Raw genomic sequence first — 20,817 nt, 5'->3', positions numbered from 1 at the left:
TCTGAAACCATATTGAGATTCTGGCAAGACATCCTCAGCAAGAGGTAGACAACGGTTCAAGAGGATATGGATTCCTGAGTGAAACTGTACAAAGTTTCCCAAATACAGGGAAGAATTTGGTCTTTAATTTTCATTTCAATGATATTTAGGCACATGGACACTTTGTTTAAGAAAATGATTATAAATCAAGAAATGGCATGCAGTTATCAATCAAAGTCTTACTGGGACACTATTTTTGCTTGTTTGAATACATAGGGGAAAAAAAGAAAACATGGCAGAAGCTGGAAGTTGGGGGTTTTTTTAGTATCTCATATTGTCCCAAATGGGAATGAGGTTATGGAAATTCTTCTCTGTGCATGTCATAATATCCCTGTACTGAATCTCAGCACAGCTTGGAAAGCAAGAGTGTTTTTCTCAAATCATGGCTTAGGAACAAAGGAGGGGTTTTGATCAGAGCACAACAGGGTGAAGAGCTTGGAAAAGTTAGGTTAATGGAAATTTAATGTGGGTGTTCTGGGAAGTGCATCCCTAAAGAACATGTCTACATCCCTCCCTAGTATTTTGCTGCCTGCAGCATCTCTATAGGGACAATGGGTTCCTGGAGCACGGGAGGGAATCTGAGTCTGTGGCTGCCCAAATGAGGGCAGATCTGGTTACAGTTGTTCTTGACAGAGTGTTCCCTTAGTGGACCTTCATTCTGACTGCGGAGGTGGAAACACTATGAGAGAGGAGCATTAACATAGTCTCCATATGACATCTCCCCTGTTTGGAATGGGTAGTCATTTCCAAGTTCAGATTCATAGGGCCAGAAGGGATCTTAATGGTCTTCTTGTCCAAGCCCCTACACAGACGTAGGATGAGCTATTCCTAAAACAACAGGCTTTTGAGTTAGCCAAGCTCTCAGTTTAGAAACTGTGCAGGGGTCACATATTGCACATGAATGACCTAATGGGGCTGTCAACAAGATTTCTTGTGGATCAGTGTCTCTGTGCAGCAGACGTGCTTGAGCCCTGCCTGCGGGGATAACATGCCAACTTTTCCACTGTTCAAAGAAATGATTTTTTCACCCATTTCTATGTTTGCTATGAAAAGGAAGAATTATCCTCAGCTAGCAAAGCACTTAAGCACCTGCTTAACTTTAAGCACACAAATAAGATGGGACCACACATCTGATTAGTAAGGGAAAACAGAAATCACACAGCCCTTTGCTAGTTTGTCAGTGGAAGTGTGAAGTTCACTAGAAGCTAGATTTATAACAGAATATGTTACAGATATATAGTATGGTCTCATGCTGCCTTTACTTGGCATAAACCCATGCTGCTACATGGGTACACCAGTTACACCACAATGGAAGGCCGTGGACCAAAGAGGGCCCATATGAGTTCATTATTTGGACATTGTACAAAGCATAAAACAATGACTGTACATTTTACATCCAAGTCAGTGCCCTAGATCTACCATCCTTTTTGGCCACTGAGACAGAGTCCAAAGGCCAGACTGAGTCCAGTCATTCATTGCCTCGGTAGCTGTAGCTTCTGCCGGAGAACAACAGGTTAGAGTTGCTGCTGCCCGTCTGAGGACTCAGGAAAGGCATGTTTCTGCCATGATGATGTCCTTTAGCCTTTCTCCAACCAAGAAGTACCCACAAGTATATGTATATAGGTATACTTAAGTTTTACATTAAATTATATTAAATTGGAATGTAATTTGAACCCTAATGCCTCTCAAGTAGTGCCTTAATTAATAGGATAGAGTCAGGCTATGTCTCTAGCCCAATGAATCCTTAATTTTTCCATGCAAAGTGGAACAAATTCAGCAGAAGGGCCTAAGACCACCACAACCTGGAATGCCCTATAAACATAGGAGTTAGAGCACTTCCTTGGGAAGTTGAAATCACCTCAAGCAGAGGAGGGCACTAAATCTAACTCTTCCACATCCTGAAAGAGTGCTCTAAGATAGCAGAGTAGTGTAAGAGTGAGTTACTAGATAATAATACTGGATGATTTTATTATGAGGAGTCTGATCTGGTAGATGTACCCTGAAAAAGCTAGTTAGATTGGGTCCTGCAGTGATGTAAGTGGAGGAGTGCCTCATGTGCACTTCCTGACAAGGTTTGGGTACTCAGCTGCTTTGTGCCAGCCACGGTCAAGGACAGACCTTTAGGAGTCCAAGAAGCTACACTGGTGAAAAACTTTAGCAATAGGAACTTTAAATGCCTCCACATTGGTCACAAATCAAACATTTTCCATTATCATTTCCCCATGGAAACTATATCATAAGGCATAGACAATTGGTGCCACCTTAGTCAGAGGGGGCACATCACCCCTCGGCCGATCTTGCTGCCCGGAGTGGTGGGGGGGATCCCTCCATGGCCGATCATGAGATGGCCAATTGCTGCAGCCACTTCTGGGAGTGCCATGGTGCTCCACTCCCTGGCCAGTGCTTGCAGGGCGGCACCAGCACTCCTTGCTGCCTCCCCGCCCGTTGCCTAAATGGCAAGCGCAGCCGGTCAGGGGATGCACCGGCGCTCTCAGGAGGTGCATGTGCACCCCCTACACATCGCCACTGTCATAAGGCACCCGAACAATGCCAGATTTATGCTTCCAGGGTTAGGAGACACTTCAGCAGTGGTTTTAAGGACCTAATTATTGAGCTTAGGGGCTTGAGACCTTTTGTGGATCTAGTCTTTTTCTGTATTTGGCAGCATAATAGGGGTCATTCAGTTGCATGATGAATTGCACTTGAGGAATGTTGTAGTGTATTGGCCAAATGGCTTTCCTTCCCTTCAGATGCATGGATTTTTCCTATAATTTTCTTAGCCTGCAAGAAAAATCATATTGTCTCATAATATTTAAAAGAACTGGTTAGTATTTTTTCTAATGGAATTTTCCATGGGAAAAGGCTGATTTAATGAAATCAAAACATTTGCAGAAATCTACAACTTTTATTTTTCCTAATAGGAAATCAAATATTGTTAACTGAGATAAAAAGTGAAAACACTTCATTCTAACCTTAGCATTGGTTGCAGGTTTGATCCCCGTATAGGACACAAGACCTTTCCTGCCTCAGGCAGGGGGCTGGACTAGATGACCTCTTGAAGTCCTTCTCTATGATTTCTGTGATTTGTATTGTATAATGCAATACAATAGTTAACACGATAAATTATTTAAAAAAACATTGAAATTAAATCAAATCAAAGTTTCAGCTATTTCATTTCACCCACAGTTCTGAGGTTTTAGATTTTCTCCTCAAAAACAGAATTTCTCTGCAGAACAGACATTCGATTTTTCAGTCACCTCTAATAGTAAAATTCTTTTGTTTCCCCGAGACAAAACACAGCTACCACATACATCCCTGAAACATGGAAAATGCCAAATTTCAGCCGATTTGGGGTTATAAACTTCATCGCTGAACAACAAGGAAGATATCTACACCTCCCTGCCTGTCTGTCATCTGACACCACCAGGAAAGAAATCCTGCTTGATCTACACAACAAAGAGCAAGCTCACAAAGAGACTCTCATGGACCCAGAGGGACAGTTTTCCAGCTTCTGCTTCCTCTGTGCAAAAATGAAGTTTAATTTCCTACATATGGGGACTTTTTACCATCTTGAACTTTCCCTGAGCCTGATGAAGGGTGCATGAGCCTGAAAGCTTGCAGAAAAAGATATTTTTTTGCAATTTCTCAGTTGGTCTAATAAAAGGTATCAGTTTGGAACCAAGTGATCTAGATTTTTTCATTTCTTTATGGTTCCTTTACTCTCTCCACAGGTTAATGATTATGGAGATATGTTTGATTCTTATTTTTAGTTGCGTTTAAAGAGCCGTACTGTTTGAAGAAGCAAGCTATCAAATAGCTGCAAGTGTCAGGAAGAGCTTATCAAATAGCTGTTATCTAGGGAATCAGGGTAATTTGCATGACTCCTTATAAAATCTCTGGGTATTTTACAGGTACAAGAGAAGATAATTGGCTGCTTTGACTGTCTAATCCAGTTTCACAGGTGAATGAGCTAGAGGCCATTGACAGTGACATGCAGAGTTCTTTAGGCCTTCATGGACCATACTGAATACATACATTCAAGGAGAATGAATACATAATACAATTTACTGCCAGACAGTGCAGGCAAGCATGTTGTTATTACCCTAGGCAAACATTAAATGCCAGATCATCAGGGATCCTCACAACGAAGTCAAGGCTGACAGAAAGGAGGGGGCATACGAGGTGTCCCCTCCTCCTTGTACAGCCCGTGAAAAAAGATTATTGATTGGGGGAGGGGGGGGGGCAGAGGGACTGCTCCTATTGTGCACCCCACCAGGGGATAAGGCAAAAACCATTTCCCTTCCTCTACCTCCCTCCAGTGTGCACCAACATAATCCTCAAAGCGGGGATAGCCTGAACAGCTGGTAACTAATGAAGAGCTTGCACATTCCCAAGAACCAACCCCTACCAAAACCTCATCCCGTTAGGTGATGCAGTCCCGCACTCTGCCTCACTCAGCATGATTCAGCCCAGAGGTTTACACAGCCCTTTGCCATCCTAGATAAGCGATGATCCTTGTCCAGGAGAGATTACAATCTAAATGAGACAAAAGAAACAAATAAGACATGGGAGAGCTGCTCAGGAGGGAGGGAAGTGAGGATGACTGATGAGGAGTGGGAGGAGAGGCTGCTGGTGGCAAGAAGGTTTTTTGATGGTCACTGGCCTAATAGAATGAAACGTGGCAATTTCTTATTTTGAAAGTCATTGGCACTACTTTGTGTGACCTGTGGCAAATCAATTCCCCTCTGCCTCTGGGAAATGGGAGCGGGAATGCTCAGATGCTTGGAGATCCCTCAGTTATTCTCAAATGGAAGGTGCTCTATTATTATCCGTATCTCTCTTCTCTTATTGTCATTAGCATGATAAGAAATCCATCACCTAGCAACAGACCAGCAACTCTCCTCTCTCCACTGTAATCTCTCAAGTATTTACACTCATCTCAGCTTTCTAGCTATCTGCTTTGCAGATGGAGCACCCTTGTAGTTTATGACTGTTATTACTCCAAATTTACACTGCTCTGGACAGACATGACTGATATCGGCTCACTCTTCCTCCTTTCTGCCCTCCCCCATCTTTGTTATCCTCTCTCAACCTCTTCATTCCCTTTTCACTTTCTTATCTGCTTCTTCCCTCATCCTTTTCCCATATCCTCTCTCTCTGCCCCTGAGCAACTGAGCTTTTAAGCTTATGTCCCGATGAACAGGTGGTGGGATTGTGGCATGGAAAGTAATTCATGCAACAGACACACACGGCAGTTGATATTTGTATGTATTGGAGGATGGGCTTCCAACCAGCTGCATTTGTTTTTAAATAAATAAATATTTAAAATAAAATAAAGTGAGACAAGGACATCTTTAGAAACATGGTTATTCAGGCAACATGTCACTTTCCTAAATGCAGTTAGATCGGTTAGGGTACCCATCATACAGCAGCACATGCACACAAATAGAACACATAAGTTGTGCCTGGTTGGCTTTATCTTGACCAATCACTACTTGATTGGACAAAGGTAATTGGGAATTGATGTCAGATATATAGTGGCTCAAAGAGTAGCCATTACAGATCCATCTTACGCTATTTGGGGGTTTATAGGTGAACCCCTCCAAGTACTAGTCACAATCCAAACCTGTACACCACCATCTTGGCAATTACTTCATTTCTGCTAAGGACCTCAGAGAACTTGCAGAGTGTATATATTAATCGGGTTTTGACCATTTAATCCTTGTAGACAGCTCCCAGTTTCCCCAGATAAGTAGTTACTTTGTTTGGTACATTCCAAGGTGGATCTTAGCAATTATTTCCCTGCGGGTCTGTTACCAACCCATCCTGATCTCATCAAGCAAAGGTGCTCTGGTCCCTGGCCAATACTTTGTCTCCTTGGGATGGTCATAGCCAGTATTTTGTTCAGCAGTTCAGCTATTTTCTCAATGTTAGGGGCTTTCAGAAGTTAACCCTTTCCCACCATTTAATTAAACCTAAGACTCTGGCTTAGCCAACAAGACCCATGAAACTAGTTGGCTTCATACATGTGCAGCACTTCCAGCCAGGTAGATATTGTTTTTATAAGCTAAGGTAAAAATGTTCATTATCTTAAACAAGAGTGCAAGCTGCTTGTTATTATGATTTTGACAGTTCCATTAGCCAGCAGGGTGCTTTAGACACAGACACAAACACAATGACCCTGCTCCACCAGGGTTCACCATCTAAATTAAACAGATAAAACTTCAAATAATGACAACAGACCACAGCTGAGGCAAAAAGGAAGGAAAAGAGACACCAAAAGATAAAGAGAACACTGCCCATTATTTGGCAGCAGCAGCAATTCCTAATATTTTCTTTGTTTAGTCTGCAAGTCTGTTTCTTAAAGGGAGGAAGTCATTGCAATCTCAAATCCTAATGAAGTCCATGATTCAGGAAAGTGAGAACTTTGATCCAGGATCAGAGCCAAATCTGGAAATTCAAGCATATTGAATTTTCATATGGATCAGGGGAAAATTTAACTCTGTTCCATTGGCCTCCATGGAGTGATACCTGCTTACATTAGCTGAGGATTTGGCCAACCATATTTTTGTCACTTTCAACGTTTGCATTAATCTCTCACACGCACGGCAGTGAGGCTTTTGCTATTCCAAGCTCCTGGAGGAATTGGGAGGCTGGAATTCTGCTAATCTGGATGAAAAAGATCTTTTTGGTAGATCTGGTTTTGTTTTTTGAGAAGGTCAACTCATTTCCAATAAAACAGCATTCCCTCTGTCTTTGTCAGCAGGGTGTAAAGACTGACACTTGATGGGAGAATAATGCATACAGTGAACATTTATTGCACAGTAAAAACCATAGAAGTCATAAAAAGGGGGGGAGGGGAATTGCTGCAAATCAGCATTCAGTGCCGGTGCAGCCAACTCCTCTGTAAAGGGCAGAAGGGGAGCAGTCACACTTTGCACGATGGAAACCCATCCTTGTGCCATGATGGAAACCCACCCTTTCTGGCAGACAAAAGATCCACAAGGAGAAAAATAGACTTGCCCTCACCAAACTGCTAATGCATCTATCTTGTCTTAGGTAGCTACCAAGAGAAGATTCTACTTTTGTCTCATCTTTTCCTGGGTACTTTCTTCCCCTCTTTAGAAAACTAGCTTGGCCACAAGCTTGACAAGAGGATCTGTGTTTTATTTACATAGTTTCCCTAACATTTTACAGTATTTTCTTTCTAGCTTCTTTTTTGACATACAATTCCTCTAGAAACATGCCACTGTTGTGCTGCATATTTCTGTTCAGAAGTCAACCTGGGTTAATAGATACAGCTTCACCAGAGAAGTCACTCTTGCTGCTCTAGTAATATTTGACTCCTCTTCATACCCTCCCCCTTCTGTATCAAATGCAATATCCTGGCACCTTCCAGATGTAGATGTAGAATGCATGGGTGTACTCAGGATTTTATGAAGAGGGGTGTGAGAACAGCAACCAGTGTTGCAGGAACAGCTGCACCACACTCCCAGCTTCCTACCCCCAACAGGATGAGCAGACTATGCCATGGGAGCAGCAGCCAGAGCCTTTTTAAAGTCCTTGAATCAGGTAAGAATTCCCTCTTCCTTCTGCCTGCTCCTACGCTAGCAGGGAATACCTTGGAGGGGCAGGGAATGGGAACAGAAATTGGGCACCTGCCTGCTGCTCCTGCCCTGGGCTAAGCCTAGAGCACCACACGGCCTGGCTGGAGTGAGGCAGAAACAGCTCTGGAGCTCCCCACATGCCCTGGACAGCCAGAAACAGCAGTTACAGTGGCAGTGGCAGGGACAAGGGAGGGGGAGTGTCGTTGAGCTGTTTCAGGGACTTTAAAATAAAGCTCCTGGCTGATGTTCCCATGGTGTGGTGTGAAAGGGGGATGAGACCACACTACTGCCTCCCTCTGGATCTGCCCCAGCTAGAATAGCTTAGCTCAGGGGTGTCAGACTCAGCCAGCTCTGTGGCCCAGATGAATGTTGCTGAGGCAGTCTGTAGGCTGAACTGGGACCAATCCCCTCTGGAGCATCCATGGTGCTAGGTTCAGCCTGCATGCTGCACACCACACACACCAGCCCCTGGGTCCAACACTGGGCACAAGCTGCTCACAATGCACAGCCTGGACCTGGCACTGCAGGCAGCATGGGGCATTGGTCCAGGGAGCCACATATAGCCCATGACCTTGACCTCCTGTGCCACATTCAGCCCTGGGTCCAGCCCATGTGTCCCAGGCAGTGTGCTCCATGCCAGCCCTGGGGACTGTGGGCATGGTAAGGCCCAGGGCCAGCACAGAAGGCATGAACAATGTGTGCCACCCGGAGGCTGGGGGGCACACCGAGCTCCCACAGGCAGTGGCAGCACTGTCGGTGGTAGGAGCATGGTGGCGGTAAGAGGGGAGCTCCCACAGGCAACCACGGTGCTGTCGGCAGTGCGGACGGGGGGGGGGGGTGGTGAGCGGTGGTGAGCAGTGTCTGCCAGCAGGCACCACTGGCAGTGTTGGTAACACCTTTTCTCAGAGTTTGCACCACCACACTTAGGCCGCCAATGACAGGAGGCACACAGTATGCAGGGCTAGACAGACAGCACATGCTATATGCAGTGCATGAGGCTGGCATAGGGGCATGTGTGTTCCATGTAGTGCCCTGCCAGACGAGCTCTTTGTGCTGACTTCACATGGCTCCATGGCTGGCATGGGGCATCTGCTGCCCACAGTGGATAGGCTGGACCCAGCACTGCATGCAGCACAGTGATTTTGGGGCATGGGCATCACTGCATGTGATGCCCTAGCCCAATCCCCTGCACTGCCTGCAGCCTGTGCGGTGCTGGATCCAGCCCACATGCTGCATGCAGCACCTGGGGCCAATCCAGACACCCTGGGGCTAGATCACACAGCTCCACAAATAGAAACTGGCTGGTCACTGGGCCATATGTTTCACACCCCTGGCTTAGCTGAATTTTGTATTCATCTCATCCTGTTACCAGTGCCTTATTCATATTCTTCACTCCATACACCCAACAGGAATAATCCCCCCATCTCTTTCCTCCACTTTTTTCCTATTGTCCAGTACATCTGGAACCCCCTCCCCCAAACCAAATTGCTAGTCTTCCTTCTGTTCCTCCAAGTCACTGCTCAAAACAGATTTCTTCAGAAGGCCTCCAAATCCAAGTCTCCTTTCTCCCTTGCTTGGCACTTATGATGTAAAAGTGATGAAAAATAAGATTTATGGAACAAGCTAGATTCAGGCTAACCTTCAGTGCCCTGGCATGTTGCCCTTCTACAGTTCCTCCCCATCAGCTTCTATTCATGCTGTATGTTTTTAGAGTAGCACCTTTTGAGCCATGTACTTTGCCAATAAGCCTGTTGACACTCTGCAAACAACAGGAACAAAACCATGGGGGAAAAGAATAGTGTTGAATAGGAGCCAAACCATTGGTGATGTGTAGGGAGTGCATGCGGGTCTACATGCACCCCCTGAGATTGGTCGTGCACCCCCTGAAAGCGCCAGCTGTGAAACTGGAAGTGCACTTCCGGTTTCACTGCTGGCTTGGCAATTGGCCACTGGGGGACCCCCCATCAGTGATCTGGTGCTCACCCAGACTCAGGAGGCAGCAGTGGCCCATGAATCAGACTGCCCTTGACTCAATGCGGGTTGAGGAAGCAGGTTTTAATGGGAACTGTAGCTTCTATCTTCACTTTCATTAGGTGCATGATAAACAATGAAGCAGGCATCAGCAACATTTGGTCTAATTTTACTATTCATAAGAAAGATACCTGTAAGGATTGGGGTGTAGGCAGTCTTGAGGAGTGTGGGATTAAACAAGTGCCTGATGCCTTGGGGAATCTAGATCACGGGCCAAGTCTGCATAAAGGGGTTATAACCAGCAGTTCTGAGTCCAATTCCTAGTCTATAGCAATATCCATGTCCATAGTCTAGGCCACACTGGAAGCAAGGAACCATGGAGTCCAAGAAGTCATGGCAGGGCAAACAGGAGCAAGGTACTGGGGTCCAAGACAGGAGCAAGGCAGAGCTACTGCAGAGTATGAGGCACAAAATAGCAAAAGCCTAAGTGAAGGGCCTAAGCTTATGTGCTAAGCCCAGTCTATCCTGCAGACAGTTAGCTTAACCCTTGCAGCTGGTGGCACTACTAAGGGTGCAGTTTGTTTTTTAACAGTACCTTGCACTTCCAGCAACCCCTCCAGAACTATGACTTGTATTCCAAATGCCCTGATAGAAAATACATAGGAGAGACCAAACAACAACCGTGCACCAGAATGAATGCACACCGGAAATCTATCAAAGACAAGAATACCCAATTACCGGTGAGGGCACATTTGTCACAAGAAAACCATTCTCCCTCTCCAATCCCTCAGTTCTAAACCTCAAAGGAAATTACAAAACACTTTTCACAGATGAGTTTATGAACTTCACTTCACCCTCCTGGATACAAACAATCATGGACTAAATATAGACATGGATTTATGACACATTATAACCTGCCTAACATCTGACTCCCCAGGTACCTCTCCACTATTTAGCAGCTACATTCTCCCCCACTAACCTGTCTCACCCACTGAGTCCTCAATTTATATCTTCTGGCTTTCTTGCATGCATACCAGCCTCCGGCTTCTTTACTATTCATTCCATCCAGGAAGAGCACACACCAACTGCAGATGCTTCCTTAGCCTGATGAAGGGTATTTAAACCCGAAAGCGTGCTAAGAAGAATTTTTCCAATTGTCTGAGTTGGTCTAATAAAAGATATCAGATTTACCCAAAGAACCTTGTCTGCCAATGTTTAAGAGACAGATTTTGAGCTGAAAACAAATTTCAGTTTAAATCCTCTAGGGGATTTATTAGTGTGTAATCTCAGTGTAAAAGCAATTACTTAAAGTATTTCAAGGATGTCAGTGTCCCTTTAAAGAGACCCACAATATTATCCTCTATTATATTTGCTATATAATCCTATACTTCTACATGGGAATCATAGGTAACTGGTTTTATAATCTTTGTGCTGCAGATTTTGTTTCTCCATTGTAAGAAAATCACTGAGTAAGCACTGAGCTGGGTTTGTCAAAGATGATGCTTTCTTCACAGACTGTGTCTTGGTAACCACAGATTGAGTGAAAGTGGAAAACATGTTGCTATTCAGATTAACCCAAAAGCTGGACAGATAGGCAGGTGTCTGTCTCAGTGCTCAGCCTCTAGAGTAGGCCAGACTAGAGAAGCATGTAGTAGTCTACCTGGGAGTCTACCTTGTGGGCTATTTTCCTAGAAAATCCATAAATTTACAGAATAAGCAAAATTGCTAATGTCCATTCTTACTGATTTATAATCCTTAAACCATCCCAGTAAAGAGCTTATCATAGTCAACAGTGCTCATCACATGACACAAGTGAACTTCAAGTCTTTATTTTCTAGAACAAAGTTTGAACTTGCCTATCAGCAGCTGGGAGTGGATCCTGGTCTTGTTTCCTGTATTACCAGTAGGGACTTCTAAAGTCATTACTGTTGCTTTTGGGTCAGGTCCATGAAAGACAACCAAAGCATCAGCTTCTGTGAAAACCACACTTTAGGATGCAAAGATACTTTCCACTGCAGTATCTGGCTTGTTCTCTGTTGCCCAGCCATTCTGCCAAATTCTAGAGACTGATATCCAACACAAATAGAAACAAAATACCATGCAGGAAAAGAGCCAAGCGCACCTATCTCCCATGGGCGACTGGTATCTCCTGAGTCTGAAGGGGCACCTGCAGAAGCTGGTGTCAGTGGTGGGGATGGGGCTGCCAAGCACCTGCAGAAGCTGGAGGCAGGGACGGCCCTGTTAGGGGGGGGCATGTGCCCCCCTGTGCAGCTCATACCAGTCACCTATGCTGTCTCCAACATATTTCTGGAGCTTTCTAGCCTCAGAGTTATGCTCTTATTGCTTGTTGACCTATCTGTAACATTACAATTTATTACTAAAGAGAATTAGGGCACTCAGTGGCAACAGCCAGATAGCTGTAAGGAATCAAGAATGCTTTTTTATGTTGGGTTTGGTTAGTAACAGAAGGCAAAGGAAGGCCTTTTCCCATGCCTCCCTTAAAAATGTGTGCAGTGACAGTATCTGTCAGTATAATGCAAATGTGTGCATTATCCAGCTCCAGTAGCTCATAGATTTCATAGACATTAGGGCTGGAAGGGACCTTGGAAGATCATCCAGTCCAGCTCCTCTGAGGCTCAATCTTAAAAGCCACAAAACAGTTAGTAGGAGTTGTAAGCATTCATTATCCCCATGGATCTGCTTTAAAGCCCAAATTAAGAATATAACCTGTTCCCCATAAAAACACAAAGAGGGCTGGTCGCCTGTCATTTACTATACAGCACGCATATTACAGGCCTAAATTATAAGGCCCCCAGCTAGCCTGCCACCTAACTCAGGTGCTGAAGCAAAAAAATCTTTCATCGCTCTACCTGCAGCTACGGGAACAAGATTCCTAGAGAATGGAGTCCATACTGCCAAACCTGGTGGGAATGCAGTCCTGAATGACACAGGCCCAAGATCAGCATGTCTCTTAGAAATTGGCTTCTTTCCTGGAACCCTCAGCTTGCTCCAGAGCCTCAGTAAAAAGTCATGTTGTTGCAAATGCATGCTCTCCGTAGCATTGTAATCAGCTGCAAGTAGTTTAAAACATCCTTCTGAAAACTTCGCCTAAATGTGTCATCTTTTCCATTCAGATAAGAAACCATGTGCCTGGGCTAAAGAAAATTTGGAACATCCAGAGGATTTGGAAGATTAGTGACTTAGTGTACTGACATATTTTCAACTTCTGACTGAACACGCTAGTAAGTCCCCTCCCTTCCCCGCCTCACTGCCTATAAAAGTAAATCTGACATCTAACCTGCAGGAGTGGAGAGCTCTAGATGTGCATTACAATGTAGGAAAATCAAATGAATCTCCTCTGCACTTCAGTAGTCTTTGAGCAGCTAAATCTACAAACTGACAGGTACTCTGCAAGTCAGTAGTGATGAATAATTGCATTCAAAGGCACTGCAGGTATGTGAGTTAAGCATTTTATAAGCAGGTGCTGCTGGTGGAAAAACATCATCACTATAACACGTGGAACTTCCAGCACAGCTGGGGATTAGGTTACTTACCCAACCAGGGTCCTTAAGGGGCAGAGCCAAATAAAGTCAGGGCTGAAATATTTAAATAAATTACTGCAAAAGAATCTATTGTTGTGCGTTAATGAACTACCCACATCATTCACCACTGCTCTGTGGCCCCTTTGTTCCAACTCCACTCACATAAAAGAGGCATAAGCCCAGGGAATTCAGCTCCCAGATAATTCCCCCATGACAGAGGAATTCCTGTAGAAGAAGTATGATGTCCTTATATCATCCAGCAGAATAGCTTTGGATGCAGGGTGTGTCTTGGAAACATTCCTGGGAGAATGGTGAGAACACCGCTGAACTCTGGCTATTCTTGTTTGCTAGAAAGGCTCCAGAGAAGCATAACCATCCAGGCACAAGTTAGATCAACCCCAAAGCTGCTCTAAACTGTTCTGGGGCTTAGTCAGCCCTTAGGCAACCATTTGTATAACTCCCCTTACTCTTGCCATCCTCTTCCCTTTGGATCCTAGATCTACCTCAGTTTGAGAGTACTGATGAAACTGGCTGTTTGGTTTAAATTAGCAATGGACATCATAAACTTGGTGGTTTAATGTAGCCACCCAAGCTAGCCAGATCTTTGAAGAAATGGAATATCTGAACCATAGGGCTGAAAAATCTCAGAAGAGTTTCCTCATGGCAGGTGGATAGTCTCAGGAATTGATTAAGCTAATCATGTGCTTCAAATAATTAATTTTTGCACCTCAAAAAAGATTAAGGCTAGATTTTGGGAGAAGGTTTGGGGCAGTTCTTATTTTCTCTGCACACATATACCTAACTTTGGTGTTGCTCCTAATTAAGGTCATTGGCCAATGTCAGGTCAGTGGTGACCTCTGAATCCTAGGGGACTTGGTTTTTTGACACTAAACCTGAAAATAAAGGAATAATATAGGATTATCAGTTTGGCTTAAGAGGAGTCCAGAACAATGGTAGCAGCAGGGATGCAGGAGAAGGCTGTGATTAATGTATTTATTCTGTAACTTATATTGTGATATGTGGGACTACTTGTTTTGAGATCAATTTGAGTGTTCTTTGTTCTGGTTGTCCTGCAAACAGAATTATCCTTCCACCTGAGTTATGGAAAAGAAAACAATTAATATGACCTAAATTCAGCACTGGTTACACCCATGCAATTTAACTGAATACAGTAGAAGTGAAGAGGGTGTGAAGTAGGGCATCATTTGTTCCTGTATCTTTGCATGAGATGCTTTTCACTGTTCAGCTATCAAATCCTCTCTCTTCTGCACATGGCAGTTCTGTGGGAAAAGGAAACCAACCCACTCCCCAGCCATGATCAAGGCCTCAGAATTAAAGTTTAGTGCCATAAGCACATATACCATGGCTAAGTACAGACAGTCAAAAAGCCTGAGGCTGAATTGATTCAGTCTTTGCAGGTTAGTCTAAGCTGCAAAGAGTGAACTAATAAGCAAATGAACAGATATTCAGTTGTGATTTAGGAAATGCAGCCACATGCCTGCAGTGGCTCAAGCCAGAAGCCAGGGGGCACTAGAGCAGGGCTCACTGGCACATAACCAGTATGAGCTGTGTGTTTGCTTCTTCTTCCTACTGCCCCTGAGGTCTCTAGGATTTGTAGTCCAAACTCACAGCAGCAGGACTGTGTAGGGTTGCTCATCACTTCTTCTTCCTGCTTCCAGGTGCCTTTGGGATTTGTATTCCACAGTCGCAGCCAGCAGTAAGTAAGACCACAGGGCAGGGCAGCTCCATACTTGGGGGAAAGTGAGTTTAACCCCCCTCCCTGGCCCCAGGGGTTTGCCGGGGGGGGAGTGAGCCAGCCTTCACTGCTACAGGTATGGAGCATGGAAGCAGGACCAGCCCTGCTCTCTGGAGCAGACAGCACAGCCCAGCCCAGGGCTGAAAAGCATGCTGGGACAGTGATTTAACTTAAACCAGGAAGGGGTCTAGGACAGAAGTTTCATAAACCAGTTTGACCCAAATCAGTTAAGTCTGATACTGCATTCAATCAGATTTTTCTTAAACCAGTTTCAGCCCTTTTGAGACTGGTTTATGTGCACTGAACTTCTGTTCTGTTACAGCAGGGGTTGTCAACTGAGGGTACTTTGGAAGGCCCCAGGGGGTGTGCGGCAGCGGTGCTTCTGGTTTTGCGTCTGGCACTTCCGGTTTCACATGTTGGCTGGCCACCGGGGGTCCCCACCCTCCGGTTCGTTGAGTGGCACCCTGGTTGTCGACCAGCCACTGGGGGACTCCTTGCTTCTCAACTGGCAGCCGGGGGTACACTGACCAAAAAAAGGTTGAAAACCTCTGTTACAGGTTTAAACTAGTTTCTGATCACTTAAACTGGTTTAGATGTAACTTCTGTCCCTAGCCCAAATGAGCAGACTTTAAGAATGAAGAAGAAGCATAGCCCCCTACCAGATCAGATATATAGATCCCTTTAGAGAACCTCTCTTCATCCTTATTTCCCAGCACAGTGCCCTATATGCTTTGCTGCCTTTTGCATTACACACATGAAAGTTTGGGCAAGATCTGCCCCTAAAGCTGAGCAATGATACTAGTATGAGCAATAATAATGACCCAGTGTGTTACCTGGAACTGGGCCAGTGTGGAGGCAGCCTACTCCCCCAACCCCCCAGCAACCATCACATATTATTTTTCTGTCCTCAGCTTTCTCAGATTGCACTACTGTAGACAACAGGCATGGTTTCATTCTTTATCTCCCCTGTCTTTTTCAACGAAGTAATAACTAGGAGAGTAACCAACTGGAAAGCAGAACTTGAATTGCCTGTTGGGTTTGCAATATACCTTGCAAGGAGTCCTGTTGTGCCTTCCATTTATGTAACCACAAGCTAACATGAAGTGAACAGCAAAATATGACCTGGGACAGACCGAGCTTAGATTTTCCACTAAATACAGTGGAAAAATAAGCCCAAAACAAGCATATCCACTTGGGTCCTTGCTAATAGTTAGCATCCAGAAATAATCTCAGAGCTATGGGTCATATTTTTGTCATCTACGGTCAGCAGAAAATAATTTTTTTCTCCTCAAGATACCTGGCTCTCTGAGAGATATCACTTAACTTTCTTTTGGAGTTCAACACTCTACTTGCCTTCATTCCTTTCTTCAGCATTTCCGATACTATTGATATAAGAGAATTACTCATAGTACGTGCATAATATCACAGTCAAAATATGCTTCTTCTCCAGAACGTGCCTGTACATTTGGCATTTTCTTACTCAACTTTCTTCCTTTTTGCAGTCAGTCGTATCTGCAGACGTCAATCGGCGTTAAGTTTCTACTGCATTTTATTCCTATCAAACCTCCAAAATTAGTTAGCTGATGTCCATTCCTGATGTCACATCTCAATAGTATCAGCCCTGTAATTGGAACTATGCAGCTCACTGGAGTCAAGGAAGTTACTGCATGCAGGTAACAGAGGGTTGAGTTTGGCTTGTAGAACATTTATTGAATAATGTTGATAATGCCTAGCGTGGAAAAGAATCTGATTTGGCTTTCGAGCCCTGAGTTTGCAGAACTGACTAGAGAAGTACTAGAACAGAGTTGGCTGTCCTCAACTTGTCCAGGAGTCCCGGCTACCTGAGGGACTAGCCCCAAATTTCTCTTAAAGCTCATGATTAACAGTAGGGATTCTTTTCCTTCTCCTGTTTTTAAATGTACTTGCTATCACAACTTTGTAGGTGAAAATGCTGCTACAATCCTGACAATGTGTATCTTGTCATGTGTCCCCGCTCCTCCTCCCACACCCCCCAGCAAAAAAGGGTTAAAAATAAAAGCTGGCTTTTTAACTTGTAGCTTTGCAGCAAGTTTAAGTAACTAAGTAAGAAGATTTACATCATGTATGTTATTAAGAACTTAAGCCTTGAAACATAAATAAACAGCCTGAAGTTTCTAGCAATAGCCATGGGGTTCAAAGTAAAATCTAATTAATCCATAAACCACAGTAAATTGGTGGCTTCTGCAGGGATGGAAGATTTAGGCGATGTTTTAAGCAGTTTTCAGTTGGGGTGGCTGACTGCTCCAGATAAGCAGCCTGCTGTGAAAATGTGCTTTTTCACGCCTATGAAATTGTTTTGCACTGTTATTTTTTTTTTACTTGTTCTTTGGAACGTGGCAATCAATAAGTGTAACAGAAACATTTGCTAGGGGAATTATAATAAAGGCCTCAATTAAAATATTAGTACAGAAGAGTGTCCTAGTATGATAAAAATATTCTTTAGATGATTATAGCTCTGTATGATCTTCAAGGGGCAGTGATAATTTGATTTTCCCATTTCATGGGATTTTAAAGGGATACTGTATTTATTTTCCACAGGGAAGTTGTTCGTTGGGTGACCCTAGCCTCATGTATTGCACACTATGCAAACCCTGTTCTAAATACAGAACTATAGATTTCCTCATTGGCTTTTCTGTGGCACTCAGCCCTATAGAGCTGGAGAGCTTCTAGGACTTCAGCTTATCTTCATATGTTATAGGCTTGTGTGCTTGGTTCCACCCTATATGCAGTTCTTTGCCATTGTCTTTCCTGAATTTAATTTGACTTATTTCTGACAGTTTCTCCAAAGCATCCACGTCATTCTGAATCCTCTTCTTGGCCACCAAAGTGTCTGCTACATCACCCAACTTGGTACCATCATAATTCCATCCTCCAAGTCATTAATGAAGATATTAAACAGTACCAGACCTAGGCCAGACTTGGGGAACCTACTCTGTTTCTCTCCTCCTCCTCCCCGCTCAAGCCCTGGCCACTAGCCATACACACATGCTGCCCATATTCTTCATCCGCACTAGCTCACAATCCCAGTTGCCCCCTCCAGGCTCCAAATCCAAATTATAGTATGGAAAGCAACTATAGTGAAGTGTGCTACGTGAGAGCAGCTGAGTGGGTTCTACCACTCCCTTTCCAACTACGTTAGGTCACCTGCCCCATGCTGCACCTGATAGCACTAGTTATCAAATCCTAAACAATAAATATACAGAGGTGGAGTTAAAAAGGAGACACACAGTATAAACCCATTAAAATGAGTTCCCCATGGCAGCAGGAGAAGAGTTTGTTAAAGTATCCTTCAGTCAATTGCAGCATCAAAATGAACAAATCAGTCCCTGTTAAGATGGTTAAAAGCAGGAGTGGGGGTGTTTTAAATAGGGTTTGTTAGAATGAGGTTGTCTGGTATTTCTAAAAATAGTGAGGCCCTTATAGAGTTCTTTCTGGTTAGGGGGTCCTCATTGGGCTTGATGAACTAAATACTCTTAGCTAGACAGCCCTATCAGTAGCTATGGAATAATACTGACTGACATTTTACAAATTGAGAACTGAGGCGCACACACTTTTCAGTTACTTGCCCAAGTTCACAAACAAGCAGAAAATATGGGTTTCTCACAGAAATGGGAGTAGAATCAATTGGTTCCAACAAGCAGTTCTGTGGTTTAACCACAAGGCATTAGTTTTACTTCAGTCTATAAATCAGAAAAGAACAAAAATGTTTTAAAGTCTGGCCCTTCACTGCTTTCCCTATTCCTCTTTAGGTTGTGTTGATGTCTTTACTGGTTGCAAGCAAAACAAGTAATGATGGGGTTTATACCTTAGTGAATAGAAAAGAACTATTATTCAAATGCACATTTTCAATCTATTTGTATACAATCACTTATTCAAGCCATTCTTTAGGATATTACCCATATTTTTCTAAACAAACTTTGCAGCTCACCTTTAATCAATGAAGCTCTTATTCCTTCTTTCTGACACATACCACTGCCAAGGCATTAACAGTCCACAGCAGAAAAAGTTAAATGAACTCCAGATTCTATGTTCTGCCATATCCTTATATCTTTTTTTTCCCCAATAATTGCTAATTGCCTGTACCTAAGTAATGGAGCATATAATACTAGATGTTTCTTTACTGCTAAATATTTAAAGAACTCTAAATGATTTAATCTCTCGAGCCCCCACTGAATGTCTGTAAACCATCACCCTGAAAGGCAATTGTGTGTAATGCAAACATGTCCGAGGAAATGCATGCAAGTGTATAACCTATTTGTCTTTTGAATCAAATGCTTAAGAATCTATCTTGATGGAAAAGCTGCTACAAATAACATGTCCATGTACCGCTGAAGGAGCCCATTTCTCTATTGAAAAGTGATGACATTAAATTGAACCAGCTCCCAGTATTCCTCTGAATTATTTTTACTGAGCCTGCAGTGCGAGAAAAGGAAAACAAATAGTAGAACTAGGGGGTTTAAAGACCATAAGAGACACATATATTTAATGAATTTGCCACACATTGTAATAGAACTGCAGAGAGTGATTTTTATATATTGTATGCTGCAGAACTTTTTGATAGAAAAGAAACCAAGTATCAGCAACATAATCAGCTGTTACATTGTGCTCTGGAGTTGGAATAAGGGGAGGCAAAAATCAGGAAAGGTGACCATTTGAGGAGAATCATAGTTCAGGGATTGTATGAAAAGCAACATTGTTTGGTAAGACTTTTTATTGGACCAACTATATAGTTGGGAAAGATGTTAGATAAGCTTTCAGGCACAAAGTGTCCTTCAAGTGTGGAAAAGATGGGTCCTGAAATAATTCATAACTAAAAACCATAAACTAAATACAAACAATGGTTTGTAAAGCTGTTTACAATTTACCTGCTCCCTCTGCTAACCTCTGCACTCCACAGGTAGTAACAATCCTCTTTTCTTTTTAACAGTCTTGTTCTATTACATAATTAGGTTTATCTATTTCAATTGCCCTTTACTCAGTTTGTAGCTAATTTGCTCCACAGGTTTATTGTCTTTTTCCCCCTTCTTCAAGTGATTTTTTTTTTTTATATATATATAATGGGCAGTGTCCATACAAGCACAGCCATGCGTTATGTGGTGCTGCAGACATGTTCACGTTCAGCTGTCCTCCACGCTGCAAGGGAGCAGCATGATGGGGGATATCCAGGGGTCCAAAAAAACAGTGGAGAAAAAAAGTGGAGCAACACACGCATGGACAGCATGCAAGTGGAGTTGGGCTACCTGGAGCTGTGCTGCCTGCTGGCCAGGCTCTGCAAGGCAGAATTGCCACTGCTACAGCCCTGGGAGGCCCCCAGGACCCCAAGTAAGGCTGCTGGGGCCAGACCAGTGCTTGCCCCAGCCTCCCCTACCACCCCTGGGGTGGTAAGGTATGCCACTGCTAGTTGTTCCCAAGGAACCAAATGTTCACACCATGTTGGACATGGCCATAGAGTTTTAAAAAAAGTAACTGGTTCACTTTTGCATTTCATTTACCTTGGGCTGTATTTGTTTCTTTCCCAGACCTGAGAAAGGGCATTTGGTACCAGAAAGCTTGTCTAACATCTCTTCCATCCAATAATAGATATCACCCCAAAAACCTGCCTTCTTACATCTGAGGAGACAAAATATTAAGTGGGTAGAGCCAAATGCAACACTACTGTAAATAGAGACAACTCACTTGAAAGCAATGGAGTTATGTTCATTTTTGATGAGTTTGGCTCAGCTGAAGGTTTCAATTTTAAGCTTTTAGACTTCACTAGAAGTAAAAAAATAAATAAAGCATCAATCCTGTCCTGTATCTGAGCTCTTATTAGCACCAAGGAACATTATGGCTCATCCACGGGCAGTAGTTCTCAACCTTTATA

General features: G+C 43.6%; 1 long non-coding RNA gene across 1 annotated transcript; it reads left to right on the top strand.

Annotated features, from left to right (window-relative positions):
- Positions 1-7,430: 7,430 nt before the first annotated feature.
- On the top strand, positions 7,431-19,654 carry LOC109280323 (uncharacterized). The gene is made up of 4 exons (XR_002086603.2): positions 7,431-7,611; positions 12,752-12,859; positions 16,418-16,588; positions 17,732-19,654. It is a non-coding gene; the product is annotated as an uncharacterized LOC109280323 (long non-coding RNA).
- Positions 19,655-20,817: the final 1,163 nt, after the last annotated feature.

The sequence above is a fragment of the Alligator mississippiensis genome, chromosome 1, assembly GCF_030867095.1.
Source record: "Alligator mississippiensis isolate rAllMis1 chromosome 1, rAllMis1, whole genome shotgun sequence".
NCBI classification, from domain to species: domain Eukaryota; kingdom Metazoa; phylum Chordata; order Crocodylia; family Alligatoridae; genus Alligator; species Alligator mississippiensis.
This window is presented reverse-complemented; position numbering and strand designations above follow the sequence as displayed.